A 19056-nucleotide genomic window follows, 5' to 3' on the forward strand; every position below is an offset into this window, starting at 1 on the left:
TAGATGACAAGCATGAAGTAAAACACAAAGACCTTATTCAGAGCTTTTATAGTTTAAAACAACCTGGCATAAAATGGGCCTTGCTATGGTAGTCAGGATCACTTTCAGGTAACAATAAGCCATTGAAAGATATTAAACTTTAATCATTATTATGCATTCAGTCCTTAGATTGGTGTTTATATGTGCTCAAATTTTCTTTCTGAATTTCATTTCCCTTTTGTAGACGTGTAAAACAATATTTACTTAATGTGGCAAAGGAGGAAACATAGCAGGAAAGTACTTAGCACTCATGTTCTAAACCATCCAACCTCTACATAAGTTTTGTGAAAAATCACTGAATATAATACAGCATTGTTTTGGACTACTGCTATTAATCCAAGGTCCAAAAGTAGGAGAGTTAGAAAAAAATAGCTTAATTACCATATCCTCAGATGACCCCCAAAATTCTGTATCTGTACTAATGTTTCTCACCATGAGCACGAGTTAATGTTCAGCCTGCCTGCATAGCATGTGGATAAAAAGCTCATATCTATGAGCTGGCAGGGCTTGATTACATCAGGTTGTAGTTGGATTTACCTATCTAGAGAAAAATTTGTGGTAGAAGGGGATTCCAAAAAGGAAAAAAAAAAACAAAACATGCTCACCCCCTCCTCTGGTTCCCACCTTGGGAAAGTATTTATACTTGGGCATGTCCAGTCATACCTATTTTCCTCTAATAAAATAATTCCTACTCTCTAGTCACTGTCCTAAACCACACCCTTGTAGAGATATTCTTCCACTTCTATGTAATGGGCATGTGGAAGGGACAAATAAAGTAACTTGTTCCAACTAAACAGCTTTATCACAGAAAGAAAAATGGAACTCTCACTTCTTTTTTAAGCCTGCAGTAAAGGGAAGGAATAAACTTTAAGAGTAGCTTTTGTTCTACTTTGGCAGAGAGTAGGGGGAAATGAAAGAATCTCATGCTAATTTTCCAAAACTTAAAATTAGCAACCAATTCTATTTGTTAAAAGTGGCAACAACTGCAATGTTCAGCATTCTGATCTACTTGCTGCTGTATCTGAAGCCCACAGGGACTTTGTGTAGTACCAATACATGTTGTTTCTCAGAAGCTGACAAATGTCTCAACACTCAACACCACAGTCTCCAGTTTTTTGTTTCAGTATCCATTCCATTTCCTTACTTACTCAAAATGCACACCATATCATTGCTTTTACCTCAACCAACCACTCCTGATGTTTTTCCTAAATCCACTCAGTTCAAAAAGTCCTGGTGCACCTCACTCCTGGCTCCCCCACTTTTACTCCTAACTCAGAGCTTGCAGGGTAGTGTTAGTCCCTCCTAAGGAGCAAAATGAAAACTGCTGTCTGTCCACAACTCTATCTTTCAGACATGCATACAGCCAGACTCTGAATGTTTATTCTAGACCATAGAGTTCCAGCACACAATCCACTCATGAAGTTTGAAGTCTATCACTACTTGGCAGGAGTAATAAAAATAATGCCCTGCCTTGGCTCAGTAAAATTTTTTTTTTTATTTTTTTAATTAATTTATTTAACTTTTAACATTCATTTTCACAAAATTTTGGGTTTCAAATTTTCTCCCCATTTCTCCCCTCCACCCACCCCAAAATGCCGAGCACTCTAATTGCCCCTATCACCAATCTGACCTCTCTTCTAACATCCCTCCCTTCCTTTGTCCCCATCTTCTCTTTTGTCCTGTAGGGCCAGATAACTTTCTATACCCCATGACCTGCATTTCTTATTTCCTAGTAGTAAGAACAATACTCGATTGTTGTTCCTAAAACTTTGACTTCCAACTTCTCTTCATGCCTCCTTCCTGATCTGTTACCTTTGGGAAGGTAAGCAATTCAATATAGGCCATATCTGTGTAGTTTTGCAAATGACTTCCATAATAGTCGTGTTGTGTAAGACTAACTATATTTCCCTCTATCCTATCCTGCCCCCCCATTGCTACTGTTCTCTCTTTGGATCCTCTCCCTCTCCAAGAGTGTTGACTTCAAATTGCTCCCTCCTCCCACTGCCCTCCCTTCCATCATCCGCCACCCTGCTTATCCCCTTCTCCACTACTTTCCTGTATTGTAAGATAGGTTTTCATACCAAAATGAGTGTGCATTTTATTCCTTCCTTTAGTCGAATGTGATGAGAGTAAGCTTCATGTTTTTCTCTCCCCTCCCCTCTTTTTCCCTCCACCAAAATGTCTTTTGCTTGCCTCTTTTATGAGAGATAATTTGCCCCACTCCATTTCTCCCTTTCTCCTCCCACTATATTTCTCTCTCACCACTCACTGCTTAATTTCATTTTTTAAAGGTATGATCCCATCCTATTCAATTCACTCTGTGCTCCCTCTCTCTCTCTCTCTCTTTCTCTCTCTCTCTCTCTCTCTCTCTCTCTGTGTGTGTGTGTGTGTGTGTGTGTGTGTGCATGTAATCCCACCAACTACCCAGATACTGAAAAGCTTCAAGAGTTACAAATATTGTCTTTCCATGTAGGAATGTACACAGTTCAACTTTAGTAAGTCCCTTATGACTTCTCTTTGCTGTTCACCTTTTCATGCTTCTCTTCATTCTTGTGTTTGAAAGTCAAATTTTCTTTTTAGCTTTGGTCTTTTCATCAAGAATGCTTGAAAGTCCTCTATTTCATTGAAAGACCATTTTTCCCCCTGAAGTATTATACTCAGTTTTGCTGGGTAGGTGATTCTTGGTTTTAGTCTTAGCTCCTTTGACTTCTGGAATATCCTATTCCATGCCCTTCGATCCCTTAATGTAGAAGCTGCTAGATCTTGTGTTATCCTGATTGTATTTCCACAATACTTGAATTGTTTCTTTCTAGCTGCTTGCAATATTTTCTCCTTGACCTGGGAACTCTGGAATTTGGCCACAATGATCCTAGGAGTTTCTCTTTTTGGATCTCTTTCAGGCAGTGTTCTGTGGATTCCTTGAATATTTATTTTGCCCTCTGGTTCTAGAATCTCAGGGCAGTTTTCCTTGATAATTTCATGAAAGATGATGTCTAGGCTCCTTTTTTGATCGTGGCTTTCAGGTAGTCCCATAATTTTTAAATTGTCTCTCCTGGATCTATTTTCCAGGTCAGTTGTTTTTCCAATGAGATATTTCACATTATCTTCCATTTTTTTCATTCTTTTGGTTTTGTTTTGTGATTTCTTGGTTTCTCATAAAGTCATTAGCCTCCATCTGTTCCATTCTAATTTTGAAAGAACTATTTTCTTCAGTGAGCTTTTGAATCTCCTTTTCCATTTGGCTAATTCTGCTTTTGAAAGCATTCTTCTCCTCATTGACTTTTTGAACCTCTTTTGCCAATTGAGTTAGCCTATTTTTCAAGGTGTTATTTTCTTCAGCATTTTTTTGGGTCTCCTTTAGCAGGGTGCTGACCTGCTGTTCATGCTTTGACTTCATGTCTCTCATTTCTCTTCCCAGCTTTTCCTCCACCTCTCCAACTTGATTTTCAAAATTCTTTTTGAGCTCTTCCATGGCCTGAGCCCATTGAGTGGGCTGGGACACAGAAGCCTTGACTTCTGTGTCTTTGCCTGATGGTAAGCATTGCTCTTCCTCATCAGAAAGGAAGGGAGGAAATGCCTATTCACTAAGAAAGTAACCTTCTATAGTCTTATTTCTTTTACCTTTTCTGGGCATTTTCCCAGTCAGTGACTTGACCTCTGAATATTCTCCTCACATCCACCTCGCCTCCTGATCTTCCCAGCCAGCTCTTGGGGTCTGAGATTCAAATGCTGCTTCCCAGTCTCAGGGCTTTGGGAGGGGGCAGGGCTGCTATTCAGTGTGAGATTATGTTCAGGTGCTCAGGTGGAGGCAGGGCCACCTCACGAGCTCAGTTCCTTCAGGGGGTTTATGCAGAGACCTTCAACAATGGATCCAGGCTCCTGCCTGCTTGGGGAGCCCTGGTCTGCTCCCGCCTCTGCTGTTGCCTCCTGAGGGGGCCTGAGTTATGGGGGCACCCCACTCACCTCTCGACCCGCCAAAGAGACCCTCTCACTGACCCTTGTCACCTGTGGGTGGAGGGACCCATGCGGCTGCTGGAGATTCTGTCCCTGAAGCCTGCTCGGATCGGCTCCTCTCGGTGCTGCGGCCAATGCAGGGCTGTGCTTGGCTCCCCATCCGCAGCATGATGGACCTTTTGCGAGAGGTTTGCAGGGCTCTCTGGAACAGAAATCTCCTCCCCTCCACTGTTCGGTGGCCTCTGCTGCTCCAGAATTCGCAGGGGGTTCTTTTTTACAGATGTTCTATGGGCTGTGGGTTCAGAGCTATGTATATGTGCGTCTTTCTACTCCGCCATCTTGGCTCTGCCCCTAAATGCTGCCTTCTTAGAGATGGATGAACTATCCTACTGGCAAATCCTGTGGAGTTCTCATTTTTCATTTAGCAGTTTCTGGATTTCCCCATCATTTTAATCAAACCAGTTTTGTGAGCGTTCTGACCCAGATGAGGAAATGAAGTCCTGTACACCAAATCTCTGAAAGCTGCCCAGTCCTTTTCTGCTCTAATGTTGCCAACTGTGTGTTGGTTCAACTTTCCCTCCAAGTTAGCAACAAACTGTTCCCCCTCAGAGAAGGGCTCTAATTTGTTGACATTAATTCTTCTGGTAGTCACTTTGCCTTGAGGGCAGCACTTTGGATGAATGAGAATATTTACTTTGGAAAGGATAAGTCTATGATCAATCCAGCACTCTGCACCATACATTGCCTTTGTCACTCTCACATCTTGGCTGTCTCTTCTCCTTAAAATCACATAGTCTACTAGATGCCAATGTTTGCTGTGAGGGTGAATCCATGAAGGTTTATTACATTTACATAAAGGGAAAATAATGGTGGTGATGAGGTCATGCAATGTACAAGTTACCAGCAGTAAATGACCATTACTGTTGCTATTTCCAAATCCATTCCTCCCTAGGACTCCCTACCAAGTCTGGTAGTCTGAGCTTACTCTAGCAGTAAAGTCACCCAGAATGATAAGCTTGTCTTCTTTTGGCACATTCATGACAAGGGTCTCTGTGTCTTCACAAAATTTTTCTTTGACCTCATCAGGGTTCATCATGGTGGGAGCATAGGCACTGATGATAATGGCATAGCAGTTTCCTGCAAGTAACAATCACATGGTCATGAACCTGTCATTCACTCCTCTTGGCAGGCATATCAGCTTGCTTACTATATTAGTTTTGATTGGAAAACTTGTGCCAGCTTCATGGCATTCCCTTTCACTGCAGCCATCCAGAAAAATGTGCATCCAGCTCCAACTTCAGTAAGCTGACATTCATTTGCCAGCCTTGTTTCACTCAGGACTGCTATTTAGATGTGAAACCTGTTGAGTTCTCTTTCAAAAAGAGCAGTTAGTCTTTCAAGTCTACTGGATTTTTTTGTTGTATGTAAGTATGTGCATGTTCCATGTGCCAATGGTGAGTAGAATAATCTTTGTAGATGTTTTTGTACATTTTGTATATTTTTTTGTTTCAACTGAAGAGTGGGATTCCCCACCTGCTGCAATAATCAGACCATGGTTGGGTAAGCAGACAGTTTTTAGGGTAACTGTTCTACCCCCTTTCTCACACCAAGAGGTGAGCAGTGAGATCCTTAAAAGGCTCCTCAGATACCCAGGGCCTGCCAAGTCCTACTGCTATTTCCAGTGAGAAAGGACCCTACACCAATGGAGTAGGCCTCCTGTGTACAGGGTTGCCATTATAGCTCCCAGTGTGTCTGTACCTGCTGTTTCATCACTTGCCTGCCCCACAAGAAAACTACTCAGTGCTGATGGAGCCACATTGATTAGTGATAAGGACATGATCCTAGAAAGTTGGGCTGAACACTTCCATAATGTTCTCAACAGACAACCATCAATCAACTCTGAGGCCATTGACCATTTACCACAAGTTGAAGTCAGTTTCTCCTTAGCTAAACTTCCAACTGAAGAAGAGGTTTTGAATATCACTATGCTCCTTTCATGTGGCAAAGTATCTGGTGCTGATTCTATTCCAGCTGAGATTTTCAAGGTAGGGGGACCATTGCTCATACAAAGCTAACTGAAATTTTCTATTGCAAGAGGAGCTTATCCCCCAGGAGCTCAAGAATGCCTCCATTGTCCATCACTATAAAGGTAAAGGGAATAGATTGTCCTGCAACAATCAAAAGGGGGTCTCTCTCTTAGTCATTGTGGCAAGATCCTTGCTAGAGTCCTCTTTAATAGGCTGATCCTTCATGTGGAAGATGGTCAGCTACCAGAGAGCCAGTATGGTTTCAGAAAGGCCTGACAAACAGTCCATATGGTGTTTACTGCCTGACAACTCCAGGAGAAATGCCAGGAGCAGAACAGAGGTCTGTACACAACATTTATAGATCTGACCAAAGCATTTGACACTGTTAGTCATGAGGGCTTATGGAAAATTATGTCAAAATTTGGTTGCCCAGAGAAGTCCATCAACATTGTACGTCAATTTCATGATGACATGTTTGCCTGGGTTCTAGATAGTGGGCAATGCTTTCCTGCCTTCCCAGTCACCAATGAAGTGAAACAGGGCTGTGTGCTTGCTCCCATGCTTTTTAGCATGATGTTTCCAGCCATATTGTTAAATATTTTCAATGAGGATGAACACAGCATCAAGGTCAACTGCAGTACTGATGCTAAGTTCTTTCATTTGAAAAGACTACAAGCCAAAACCAAAGTAGAGGAAATGTTGCTGCATGATTTTCTGTTTGCAGATGATTGTGCACTCAATGCATCCTCTGAAGCTGAGATGCAACAAAGTATGGATCAGTTCTCTGCTGCCTGTGCTAATTTTGGCCTGATAATTAGCACCAAGAAAACACAGGTACTCCGTCAGTCACAACCACATAATCCATATGTGAAACCATTGGTTACAATAAATGGAGAAGTTTTGAATGCCATGAATAAGTTCACTTACCTTGATAGTGTACTTTCCAGGGATGTGCACATTGACAAGGAGGTTGATGCATGTATTGCCAGAGCTAGCTCAGTGTTTAGGAGGCTCCAAAGAAAAGTTTGGCAGAGAAGAGGTATTAGACTAACTACCAAACTGAAGGTCTACAGAGCTGTTGTGCTGACTTCATTGCTGTATGCCTGCGAAACAGGGACAGTCTACCAGTGCCATGCTAGGAAACGGAATCACTTCATATGAACTGTTCTATGAAAATTTTGAAGATCACCTGGCAGGATAATATATTAGACATTGAGGTCCTTGCTTAAACTAAACTGCCAAGCATTCAAACTATGCTTCGGAGGGCACAACTCTGATGGGCTGGCCACATTGCTCAAATGCAAAATGTATGCTTGCCAAAAAGATTATTTGATGGAAAAGACAGATGGGGCAGGAGATCACATGATGGTCACAAGAAGCCATACATGGACACTCTCAAGGTCTCTCTCAAGAACTTTGAATTTGATTGTGCAATATGAGAGACACTGGCACAGGACCACTCAGCATGGTGTGCTCCCATCAGAAAAGGTGCTGTGCTCAATGAGCAAAGCAGAATTGAAACAGCACAAAGGAAACAAAGTAATTGCCCGAAATGTTCGCATGGAGTATCTGTCCCCAATCTGTAATAGAGCAATATGAGCTCATATTGGTCTGATCAGCCATAGTCAGTCATTGAAACTTCACTTAATCATGCTGATATCATTTTGGTCCTCTTCAAGAATGAAGGACAACAATCATATACATATATATACATACGTATAGATAGATAGATAGATAGATAGATAGATAGATAGATAGATAGATAGAGATAGAGATATAGAGATAGATATAGATATATATAGATATAGAGATAGAGATAGATATAGATATCAAATAATTATTTTCCAATACATGTCTTTATGATGTATTATCAGGAAATGTTTGATTTGATGTGTATACCTATGTTATATGCCTATATACAAGGGGTCACATAATAATTTCTTAGGCCAAGAGAGATAGCAAGTGGAGAAAGTTTAAGAAGCCCTGATCTACAGAGGCCATTGACCCAATTCACTGATCACTGGTAGCCCAGCTAATAAATTAATTGTACATAGAATTCTGCACCTTGGTTTATCTTAATTCCTACTATAACGGGCAAATAACCTATGGGAAAGCATAGGGTTAGGAGATGGAATGACATGTATTAGGAACAGCAAATAGACCAGTGTAGGTGGATCATCTACTTGAAAAGTAGGGAAGGGCCACACAATGAAATTCCAAAAAGAAAGGGTATATTTTGTTCTGGCAGTAATATGGAGTTAGAGGAGCTGATGTGTGAAATTAGAACCACAAATTAGCAGAATTATTTTGGTAGCAAAGTAGAGAATTATTTGGAATGGGGAGATGTTTGAGGCAAGAAGACTAATTGAAAAAGGCTTTTGCTATAATCCAGGTGAGAGGTAATGAAGGCCTATATCTAGTTTTACTGTGCTTTGCTTTAATGCATTTTACAGATACTGTGTTTTCTACAAAATGAAGATTAGTGGCAACCCAGAACTGAACAATTCTATGACAGCATTTTTCTAATAGCACGTACTCACATCATGTCTCTGTGTCACATTTTGGTAATTTTCACAATATTTCAAACTTTCTCATTATCATTATCTGATGTGAAGGACTGTGTTATTATTGAAATTGTTCTGGGGTACCAGGAACCACAACTATAGAGACCGATGCATTATTGATGGAGTTGTGAACTGATCCAACTATTCTGGAGAGCAGTTTGGAACTCTGTCCAAAGGGCATTCAAAATGTGTATATCTTTTGATCTAGCAGTACCATTACTGGGTCTATATCCCAAAGGGATCATTAAAAAGGGGAAAAACCTACATTTTAAAAATATATATTTGTAGCAGCTCTTTTCATGGTACCAAAGAGGTAGAAACTGAGAGCACACCCAGCGACTGGGGAATGTCTAAACAAGTTGTGATATATGAATGTAATGTAATGGCATTATGATATAAGAAATAATGTGCAGACAGATTTCAGGAAAACCTGAAAAAGCTTACATGAATTATGCCTAGTGAAGAGACTTAGCTCTTCTCAGCAATACAATATTCCAAGACAATTCTAAAAGACTTATGATAGCATATGCTATCTATATCTAGAGAAAGAACTGATGGATAATGAAAGCAGATCAAAGCATACTATTTTCACTTTATTTTTTTGTGGTTTTAATTTTTTTGCAAAATGTAATTTTTTTTTGCAAATTTTCTTCTTTCACAATATGACTAATATGAAAATGTTTTATATGATTGAACTTAAAATGTAAATCAAATTTCTTACTGTCTTAACAAGGGGGGAGGGAAGACAGAGAGAAAATTTGAAACTCAAAATTTTATAAGTGAGTGTTAAAAATTATCTTTACATGTAAATGGAAAAAATAAATTGCTACTTTTTTTAAAACACCAAATTCATATAAGATACAACACTCAGTGTTGTGTGTGTTCTGACTACTCCACTGACCTCTCATTTCCCCTCTCTCTCCCCTTTCTTGCCCTCCCTATCCTGAGATACAAAAATACACAAATTAAGCCAATTAATAACCTACAATGTGTTCAAGTGAAATGAAAAGTCAACCAATACAGTGAAATTCATTGCTGTCTTATTTTAAGAAATTGCCACAGCTACGCCAGCCTTCAGCAACCACCACCCCGATACGTCAGCAGCCATCAGAATTGAGGCAAGATCTCTCTCTCTCTCTCTCTCTCTCTCTCTCTCTCTCTCTCTCTCTCTCTCTCTCTCTCTCTCTCTCACACACACACACACACACACACACACACACACACACCAGCAAAAGATTATGACTCATTGAAGGCTTAGACAATGGTTAACATTTTCAAAAATTAAGTAGTTTTTTTAACTTAATTTTCAGACACAATACTATTGAACGTTTAATAGACTACAGTATATAATGTAAACATAGGTTTTATACGTATTGGGAAACAAAAAAAATTCATGACTCTCTGTATTGAGATATTTGCTTTATTGTGGTGGTCTAGAACTGAACCTGCAATATCTCTGAAGCATATTTCTATATAGTGGTGTTAATGGCATGGGGGATAATAAGGGAACCTACATAGGAGATGTGAAAGTTAAAAAGCACAAGCTTAGATAAAAGATTGGTGTATATGATGTGTAGAATGACACTGAGGTTAAGAACTTGGGTGAGAGGGAGGATGATGGTTCCCTCAGCAGATGGAAAGAAAGAAAGGGTGGTGTGATTTCTTTGGAAATGATGAATTCTGTTTTGGACATTTTAATTTTAAGAAGACTCTGGGGCATCTAATTTGTGCTGTGTAAAAGCAGATGGTAAAAGGAGACTGAAACTTAGGAACGAGGTTAGGAATAAATACCTAGACCTGGGAATCATCTTCACAGAAACTATTTTAAACCCAGGTGACCTGATGAGGCCAAAACATGAGTTATATAAAGAAAATACTACCCATGGCAGGATTTGGAGGGAATCTTCATTGCAGTAATGTAAATTTCTTCCAAAGATGAGAAAAAAACTATATATGTAAGGAATTCAGGGTATTTCCTCCCAACACCCAAGGTGAAATTGTTGGGGGACTCAATCTCTGATCTTCAACTTATTAGGGAAAATGCAGAGCTTTAAAAGAATGAATGAAGGAAATATTTAAAAAGTAAAACAAAGATGAAAGAGATGACGATGAGATGCTGAGATGTTCTTGAATTAAAGCTAGTGGTACAAGTTTGTTAGTTTTAGAAGATACTTTATATTATGAATCTCTTCAAAAGCTCTTATTCAATCTTCTTTGATCTGCTTTAATCAACTCATTACCAGGTAATCTGCTTTATACTAGGCAGATGAAGCATGGGTCTTTGAAGAAGACAATAATAACGATAATAACAAATATAATAATTTTGTTTTTATCATAGCTGGCATTTATATAGTGCTTTCAGGTTTACAAAGTGATTAGACAGATAGATAGATAGATATAGATATAGATGTATAAATATAGATATAATTTAGTCCTCTCAATAACTCAAGACACTTTTGTCATCCCAGTTTTACAGATAAGGAAAAAATTAAGTGACTTTCCCATGGTCAAACAATTAGCGTGTACCTGAGGCTGAATTTTAGCTCAGATCTTCTTGACTTCAGATCTGATGGTCCTTCTACTGTCCTTGAAGGACATTTTACTGACCTTGGAAGAAGAGAGGAAATGCAACAGATTTGACCTAACAGGGGATCTTGCTCCAGGCTCTCCATTAGAGTAGTATTCCAAAGTCAGAAATAATAAAAAAAGAGACTTTACATGAACTGATGCTCAGCGAAGTGAGCAGAACCATGAGAATATTGAACATAGCAATAGCAACATTGTGCGATGATCAACTTTGATAGCAATGCCCTGGTCTAAAACAATTCCAAAAGACTATAGATGGAAAATGCTATCCACACCCAGAAAAAGAACTCTGGAGCCTGAATGAAGATTAAAGCATACTATTGTCTCTTTTTTTGTTGCTTTTCTGTTGTTGCTGTAGTTTTTCCCCTTTGGTTCTGATTGTCTTTTCCAACAACATAAAGAAACATGTTTAATATGATTATACATGTATAACCTATATCAGATTACATGTTATCTTATGGAGGGGTGGGGAGGAGAGGAAGAGTTAGAACTCAAAATCTAGTAAAAGTGAATGTTGAAAAGTGAAAAATGAATAGAAAAAAAGAAAATCCTGAAGATTGAGAGAAGTGTCAAAACATCAGAGAGGGACAAAATTTATGTTAGTTTTCACAATTGGGAAAGGGTATTCTTCATACTATAGGCTGCTAATCTTGACTACAACTCCTTAAAAAAACAACAATGCATTATGGAGTGTTATTTTTGAATTTTAGTATTTTAACATGGGCACAATTATTACCAGTAATTATGAACTCAAATATATTGTATCTCTCTAGAATTTCCCTTATGTTGCCTCTTGTGTAAAAAGTTCTCACATCTTGAATGACCTCATGAATAGAATGAAATTGTGTTGAAGTAAAAATGAAATGGAAATTTTGATTATGACACCATATACAATGTTCCAGACAAATAAAAACAAACCTAGAGAGAATTTGCTAACAACTAGCTCTCAGCTGGAAAATCAAAGCAAAGACATGTCTAGGGTTCTACAGTTTTGGTGCTGAGGGGCCTTTCCCTAGCAGCTTCTTCAGAGCTCCCAGTACATCCTTGTTCCTCAGGCTATAGATCAGGGGATTCATGGTTGGAGTAATAATGGTATAAAACATAGAGAGAATATTATCCTGATGAGGATTGTGGTAAGCACTGGGCAGGAGATAGGTGACCAGAACAGCTCCATAGTAGAGTCCAACTACTGTCAGATGGGATGAGCAGGTAAGGAGAGCTTTCTGTCTCCCTTGTCTTGAGGGCATTTGGAACACAGCATTCAAGACCAGTGTATAGGAGGCAAGGATAGCAGAGAGGGGGATAAGGAGGAATGCCACACTCATTGTATAAACCAAGAACTGGTACTTTGTGGTGTCAGCACATGCCAGCTTCAGCAAAGGAGGGATCTCACAGAGCAAGTGGCTTATCTCCCTGCCTCTACAGAAAGGGAAGTGCATAGTGTATATGGTGTGTACAAGGGAGTTCAGGGAAGCAAAGAGCCAGTATGTGGCCACAACAGACCAGCAAACTTTTGGTCTCATAATTACCATATAGTTCAAAGGGTGTCAAATGGCTACGTAGCGGTCATATGCCATGAAGGCCAACAGGATATCTTCAGCACCTCCAATGGTCAGTAATAGGAACATCTGAAATCCACAGCCTGAAAATGAGATGGTGCTCTGCCCACACAAGTAATCCACAAGTATTTTGGGGGAAATGACAGTTGTGAGGAGCAGATCCATAAGTGAAAGTTGGCTGAGCAAGAAGTACATAGGCAAATGGAACTTCTTGTCCAAAGCAATCAACAGGAGCAGGAGGCCATTGCAGATCGCAGCCACCAGGTAGAGGAATGTGATTGTGGCACAAACCAGTCCAGGGTATTTACTGTCCTGGAGAATTCCAATGAGGAAGAAACTGTTCTCCAAGGTCATGTTCCAGAGTTCCATTGCACAGGCTCTTTTTTTCTGTATGAAAACAGAGGTGAGTACATTGGCCCAATAAATCCAGGAATAGTGTAAATACATGATTTTAGAGGCCACTAAAACTTAATAGGTGTTGAGTCACTGGTGCTGAGAGTCTTTACATCGGCCAATTGGGCTCATGCCAACAATTATTGAGCTTACTTTTGATAAAAATATTTCCCTTCTAACAACTGACATAAAAATCCATCAAAAAGGCACAATTCAGAATGATGAATTACTGTAAAATATGTACATAAGTATAATCCTCTAAATGGAACTATTTCAGAGTAAAAACCCATATAAAAACTATGCTATTTTTTGATGTACTGTGATGAGATTATGCTTTTATATTTTCTTCATGATTTCAATTTTTCTTGAATTTTTAAACTGTTGTTTGTATTGGTAAGTTGTTTTCTCGTTCTAATGATAATTGATTCATATAAATTACATAGATTTATATAGCTTTATTACATATATGTAATTGAGAAATATAAGTAGACAGGGATATTAGGATGAATTTGAAGACGGGATAAGGAGAAGAAAACTGAATAAATGTAAGTATGAGCAGGTACCACAAGTTCACCTAAAGTATGTATCTATAAACTCCATATTTCCACTTTTTCTAGAGCAGTTGTTTCCATTTAATGGTTTGCTTATATCTTGGGTATTTGTGGCAATGGTTCAACGAGTTCTCTAAATTCTCTAAAGGCTAAGCAGATAATAATTGGCCAACTTTATTGTAGATATATTTTTCTTCCCTGACAATAAGCATGTGTATGTTTGAAACTGTATATGCTTGTTTCTGCAGTGATTCAAAATTGTTTATCATTATGTTTGCAACAATTTTTTTTGTGCAGCAATTACCTCAGAACTGGCCCCATAAATGCAACGTCTTCCCATTTCACAACCTGATATCAAATTTTCCTGAACCACCACAAGAGTTAAGCTTTCAAGACATTATGTATTTAGCTAGAGATATTATTTGTATTAAATAAAACTTATGAAATAAATTTAACATGAAGTTTTGCAGATAAAAGCATGAATATGAGGTCTTGCTAGATTGCTTTTAATTTTCACAGAATATTTCATATAATTTATATAAATTTGTTTTATAAATAAAATTTTATATTTAAAGTTCTCAATTCAAGTTAATTTTTATAATTAACAGCATATTAAATTCACAGTAGTGTGAATTTAAATTTGTTGTTTGGGGGCAAAAGTTATCATACTTATTGTAAGCACCTAAGGAATATTTTGAGTAGTGTATTAAATTACTCCAGTGATTCAGAACATATTTTGCTGTTGCTGTATTTGTTGTTAAAAGATTTGCAGAACAAAATACCTTGGGAACTACTGTTCTAGAGCATTGGGTGCTAAGTGAGCATCATTTTCCTCCCTAAATGGAGGGATAAACAAATCCAAACTATAAATGTTCTAGAACTCCTTTGTCAAAATTGATCCTATATCTCGGGGTTTGTGGGGACTTCTAGGGCTTGAGAAAGAGCACAGCAGTTTTACTGTTGCTCAACAAATTAAAACATTTTAATTATACATTGCAATATTTTTAAACACTGTTTCTTTGACTATTGATGGTGTGTGTGTGTGTGTGTGTGTGTGTGTGTGTGTGTTTCTGTGGAGAATCAAACCCATTGTGCAAAATTTCCTCGATTAACGTTAAAAAAAATAGCTAGACCAAATAAAGGAAACAGAATTTCAGGGATGAGGTAGGAAAGTCCATTAATTTTAGAAATATAGGGCCATAGATCCACACACTTCTTGACCACAAGTTAGTTAGCTGCCTTATGGACAGAAGCAATGTTGAAAGAAAAAAGCCTTCTTACTCTCTGTAAACCAAAGAAACCATTGGACTTCCTTAAATCTTCTGCCTGCAAATCATGTACTAACTTCAAGACTGAGTCCCTAAGTGCATCTGCTTCTGTGTGCAGAATTAAGGTATAGAACTATTATGAGAAATTCAAGGAAATATTTGTTATCTATTTAAACAATTTGCTTTCTGGTTATGGATCAACTTCTTTTTGATTCTGTTTGTATAAAATCCAGGAAGAAATACTTTAACTGTAAATGAAAGGTAGTCAAGCAGATGGCATCATTCAATTGACGGAAAAATTGAAAGGTTCATCTTAATAAATCAAGTATTGATCAGGAGGCCACCCCTTCCCCAATAATTCCTCAGATTGGTATATATGTATGATAAACAGATAGTTTTCCAAATTTAGCCATAAGACTTGTTCAAGAAACTTAGTTCCCCAAGGTTAAAGGACTGGGATAGTCTAATTTTGCTATGACTTTCTGAGATTATGGTATACTTGTGCTCCTACCAGTACCTAACAGCAGCTATGTGTGCACAATTTATAGGTTGGACTCCATTATGAAAGGGAAGGCGAAAATGCTATGGGAATGCATCTCTACTTTTAATTTTTAATGATAACAAAGTGTTCTGTGAAAGAATAGCAGTGAATTTATGATTCAGAAAGTTGTGAATCATATCTTATGCTTTTCACCATGGATGTGCTGAACTATAGGTATATAATGAAGTATGTATTTGGAGACAAAAGTAATGTTTTTTATTTCTTTTTGATGACCTATTTGTTACCAAGGTAATTCTACCTGGGGCAGGGAGAGACATTGAGAAGTGATAGTAAGATAAAGGAAGGAATGATAAACTATAATCTGTACTAGAAGATCTGAGATTGGAACAACATTGAAAAGAGCAGAAGAATCATTTAATATTTAGAGACAAGTATTGGGCTTTAAACTGAATAGAGAGGAACAAGAGGAAAGTATTTGCAGAGATCTACTAATCTGATTGCCATGCGATAATACTAAGTTCAATATAGCAATACGAATAGAAGAAAAGATTAATTCTCAGGAGAAAATAATAAAATAAGGAATCCAGTCATAAAATAAAGGGCTTTATACACTAAGTACAAAGAGTGGAAAATAAGCATGACAAAATAGATCTCAATTCACAAAGAAAGTTTGACCTTGTCAGTTCAATTGAGATTAGGTATTTATGATGAGAGTGTCCTGGAAATCTACACCATATTCACAATAAATAGGAGAGTTAAAAGAGGAAGGGGAAAGGCACTGACTACTTAGAAGATACATTCATATGAAGATAAGTAATTTCCTGGGAGCTTGGAGGAGGGAATATGATATAGAACACTTGGATGAGGATCATTAGAAGGAGAATAAGAGCTGACAGTTTTGTGGGAATATAATTCAAATAAACTAGAGAGAAGGAATAATTTAGACAAAAAGTTTGGGAAGTGGGTCACAAATATGGTATGATGGTATGATATTAGAGTGATAGGGATCTTACAATACCTGGATATTGGATGGGGATATCTGCCAAAACTGAGCAGTTGAAGAATGTATGATTTGATTAAATGAAAGTTTTTATTCTTTAAACGGAAGAGGAATCAGCCAGGAACTGACAATTGATTAGCTTTTCTGGGCCTGACTTTGACAAATGATAAGGAAGTGAGAAATGATGGGAATTTTACAGATGAATGACTACTCTATCATGAAGTTTGTGATGGAGAAATAAATTCCATGAATACTGTAATTCGTACCTCATAGTTTAGGAGAGAAGAAAGGATAGATAAGATTTAATGGCTCAATATATTAGTAGTAAACAGGTATTTGGTGCAGATTAGTAGAATTGTTGCCTCGAAGATCTGAGTTCAAATCTTGCAACAGACATTTACAGTTTTGGAGCCCCGAATAAGTCATTTTATTCTCTTAGCATCAGTTTCCTCATCTTAAACACTGCAATAATGACAGGACCTACCTCACAGGTTGATGAGAGGATCAAAAGAAATAATATGTGCATCTATATCTACAGATATAGATACACACACAAATATATATAACACTTTGTAAATTTTAAAGCATTATGCTGATGTTAACTCTTGTCATGATGATGATGATTATTTCAAAGACTATTGTCTTTAGTTGGATGGTAACATTGCCAAGATCAAGTACATGGTCATTTTTTGTGAGGCTAAAGTGAGGTGGGGAAGTATATCATATGAAATTAGAATGTTAATGAACAGGGAGATTAGGGTGGTTGAGAAAGTATGAATATGCATGTTGACATCCCTCAGTAAGTAAGACTAAAAATTAGGAACTGAATTCATTCTGGGAAGAAAGGACGTGTTGTGGAGATCATTTACTGATGGTTACTAGAATTATGATTGCATGGTAGCTATGGTTTGAGTGAACCTCAGAGGAGGAAAGATTACTGAGTCAGGGAAGTAGAGGAAGTGCCTTGAAGTGGTAATAAGGGGCAAGGAGTACTAATTCACCTGGATCAGTGAGGTGAGGGAATGAATGAAAATAGAGCTGGTGTTGGAAAGGGAGGCCAGGGATTCTGTGTTATTAGGAAGGAGATGGGTTTCATTGACAGCTGGAACAAGGAAAGAAATGGAAAGGAAAATCTTAAAGATAAAAGTTAGTTTGTTACCTATGAAGTAGTATTCCAGTAGACACAGTAGAAGGCATGGGTAACTTCAGAGTGGAAAATTGGGAAGCTTGGGCTGGAGTGAGTGAGAAGAAGTGAACAGTGGTTGTTATTCAGAATGGGATGGGGAATGGATTAATTATCAAGGAATGAGTGCACATAGGTTGTCAATGTCCAAAGGCATTTAGCCTTAGGGTGGAATTCTCTCAAGGTCTTAGGCAGTCCAGGTGGGGAGAAGAGGCTGGGAGGTAAAGGAATGGTGTTATTTCTCTATCCCCCCAAGTCCAGAGACCAAGTGGGAGAAATGATGAAATGTCCTTTTATTCTTATCAGAAAGGTGGAGAATGGTATAAAATGGATTATGAAATGATGATAAAGATGATAAAGACTGATTTGGTTTAACATATGAAAGAACAAGTTATAGGGATGGAAATCTAGAATAAAGAAAATTACTGCGAAATAAGGGAATGAAGGAGAGTAAAGTGCAGTTCATTCTATCTACATGTGGCATAAGTGGATATGGCCCTCAACTTGGAGGAAGGAAGATTTGAATCTGAATTCTTCCTCACAGACTTATTAATTTCTGTGTAGCCTTGGGCAAGTCATTTAACCTCTCTCTGCTTCAGTTTCCATATCTTTTCTTGTTCAGCCATTTTCAGTCATATCCAACTCTTTGTGATCCCTTTTGGGGTTTTCTTGGCAGAGATAGTGCAATGGTTTGCCATGTCCTTCTCCAATTCATTTCATGGATTAGGAAACTGAGACAAACACATTTGAGTAACCTCCCAGGTAGTAAGAATACACACAGTTAACTGTCTGAGGCCACATTTCAATTCAGGTCTTCCTGACTCCAGGCCTGGCACTTTATCCACTGTGCCATCTAGCTGCTTCCTCACCTGTAAAGTTAGAATAATAATAGCACATACCTTACAAGGTGGTTGTGAGAACAAAATCAGCTAAAATATGTAAAGTGCTTTGAAAGCACCGAAAAAAAACATAAACAGTAGCTATTGTTCATCCAGTTAATATCTGTGTTTGTTGTATTGCTATTCAGTTAGTTACTATTTTCCTTTCACCCTCATGTTACAGTACTATTGTTATATGTGGTATCTAATCAATTACTTTGCTATCAGTTGCATTGATATTGTCTTAATCTGAATACCCAAGAGCTAGTAAGTTACATGGGAATGGGAAACCCTACTGACTACCAGTGTGACCTAGAGCATGTTGTTTAACTTCTATGGTACTGAGTTCCTTCATTAAAATGAGGGAGTTTTGTTTAAACTCTAAATCTATGATGCTAATGATTAAGGAGTGGAGCTATTCTGAGGGACCTCACATACCTATACAAATCTCATTTAAGAATATATTCAGTAATAAAGGGAGAAGGAAATTATATATGAAAACCACTTTTATATTTTTGCCTTCTCCTGTCTCTCCCCATCCTAACATGGGAA

General features: G+C 38.1%; 1 pseudogene; it reads right to left on the reverse strand.

The window, feature by feature from the left end:
• Nucleotides 1–9940: 9940 nt before the first annotated feature.
• Nucleotides 9941–13111, reverse strand: LOC140520327 (olfactory receptor 2AG1-like; annotated as a pseudogene).
• Between the last annotated feature and the right edge of the window lie 5945 nt (nucleotides 13112–19056).

The sequence above is a fragment of the Notamacropus eugenii genome, chromosome 1 (genome assembly GCF_028372415.1).
Source record: "Notamacropus eugenii isolate mMacEug1 chromosome 1, mMacEug1.pri_v2, whole genome shotgun sequence".
NCBI classification, from domain to species: Eukaryota; Metazoa; Chordata; class Mammalia; order Diprotodontia; family Macropodidae; genus Notamacropus; species Notamacropus eugenii.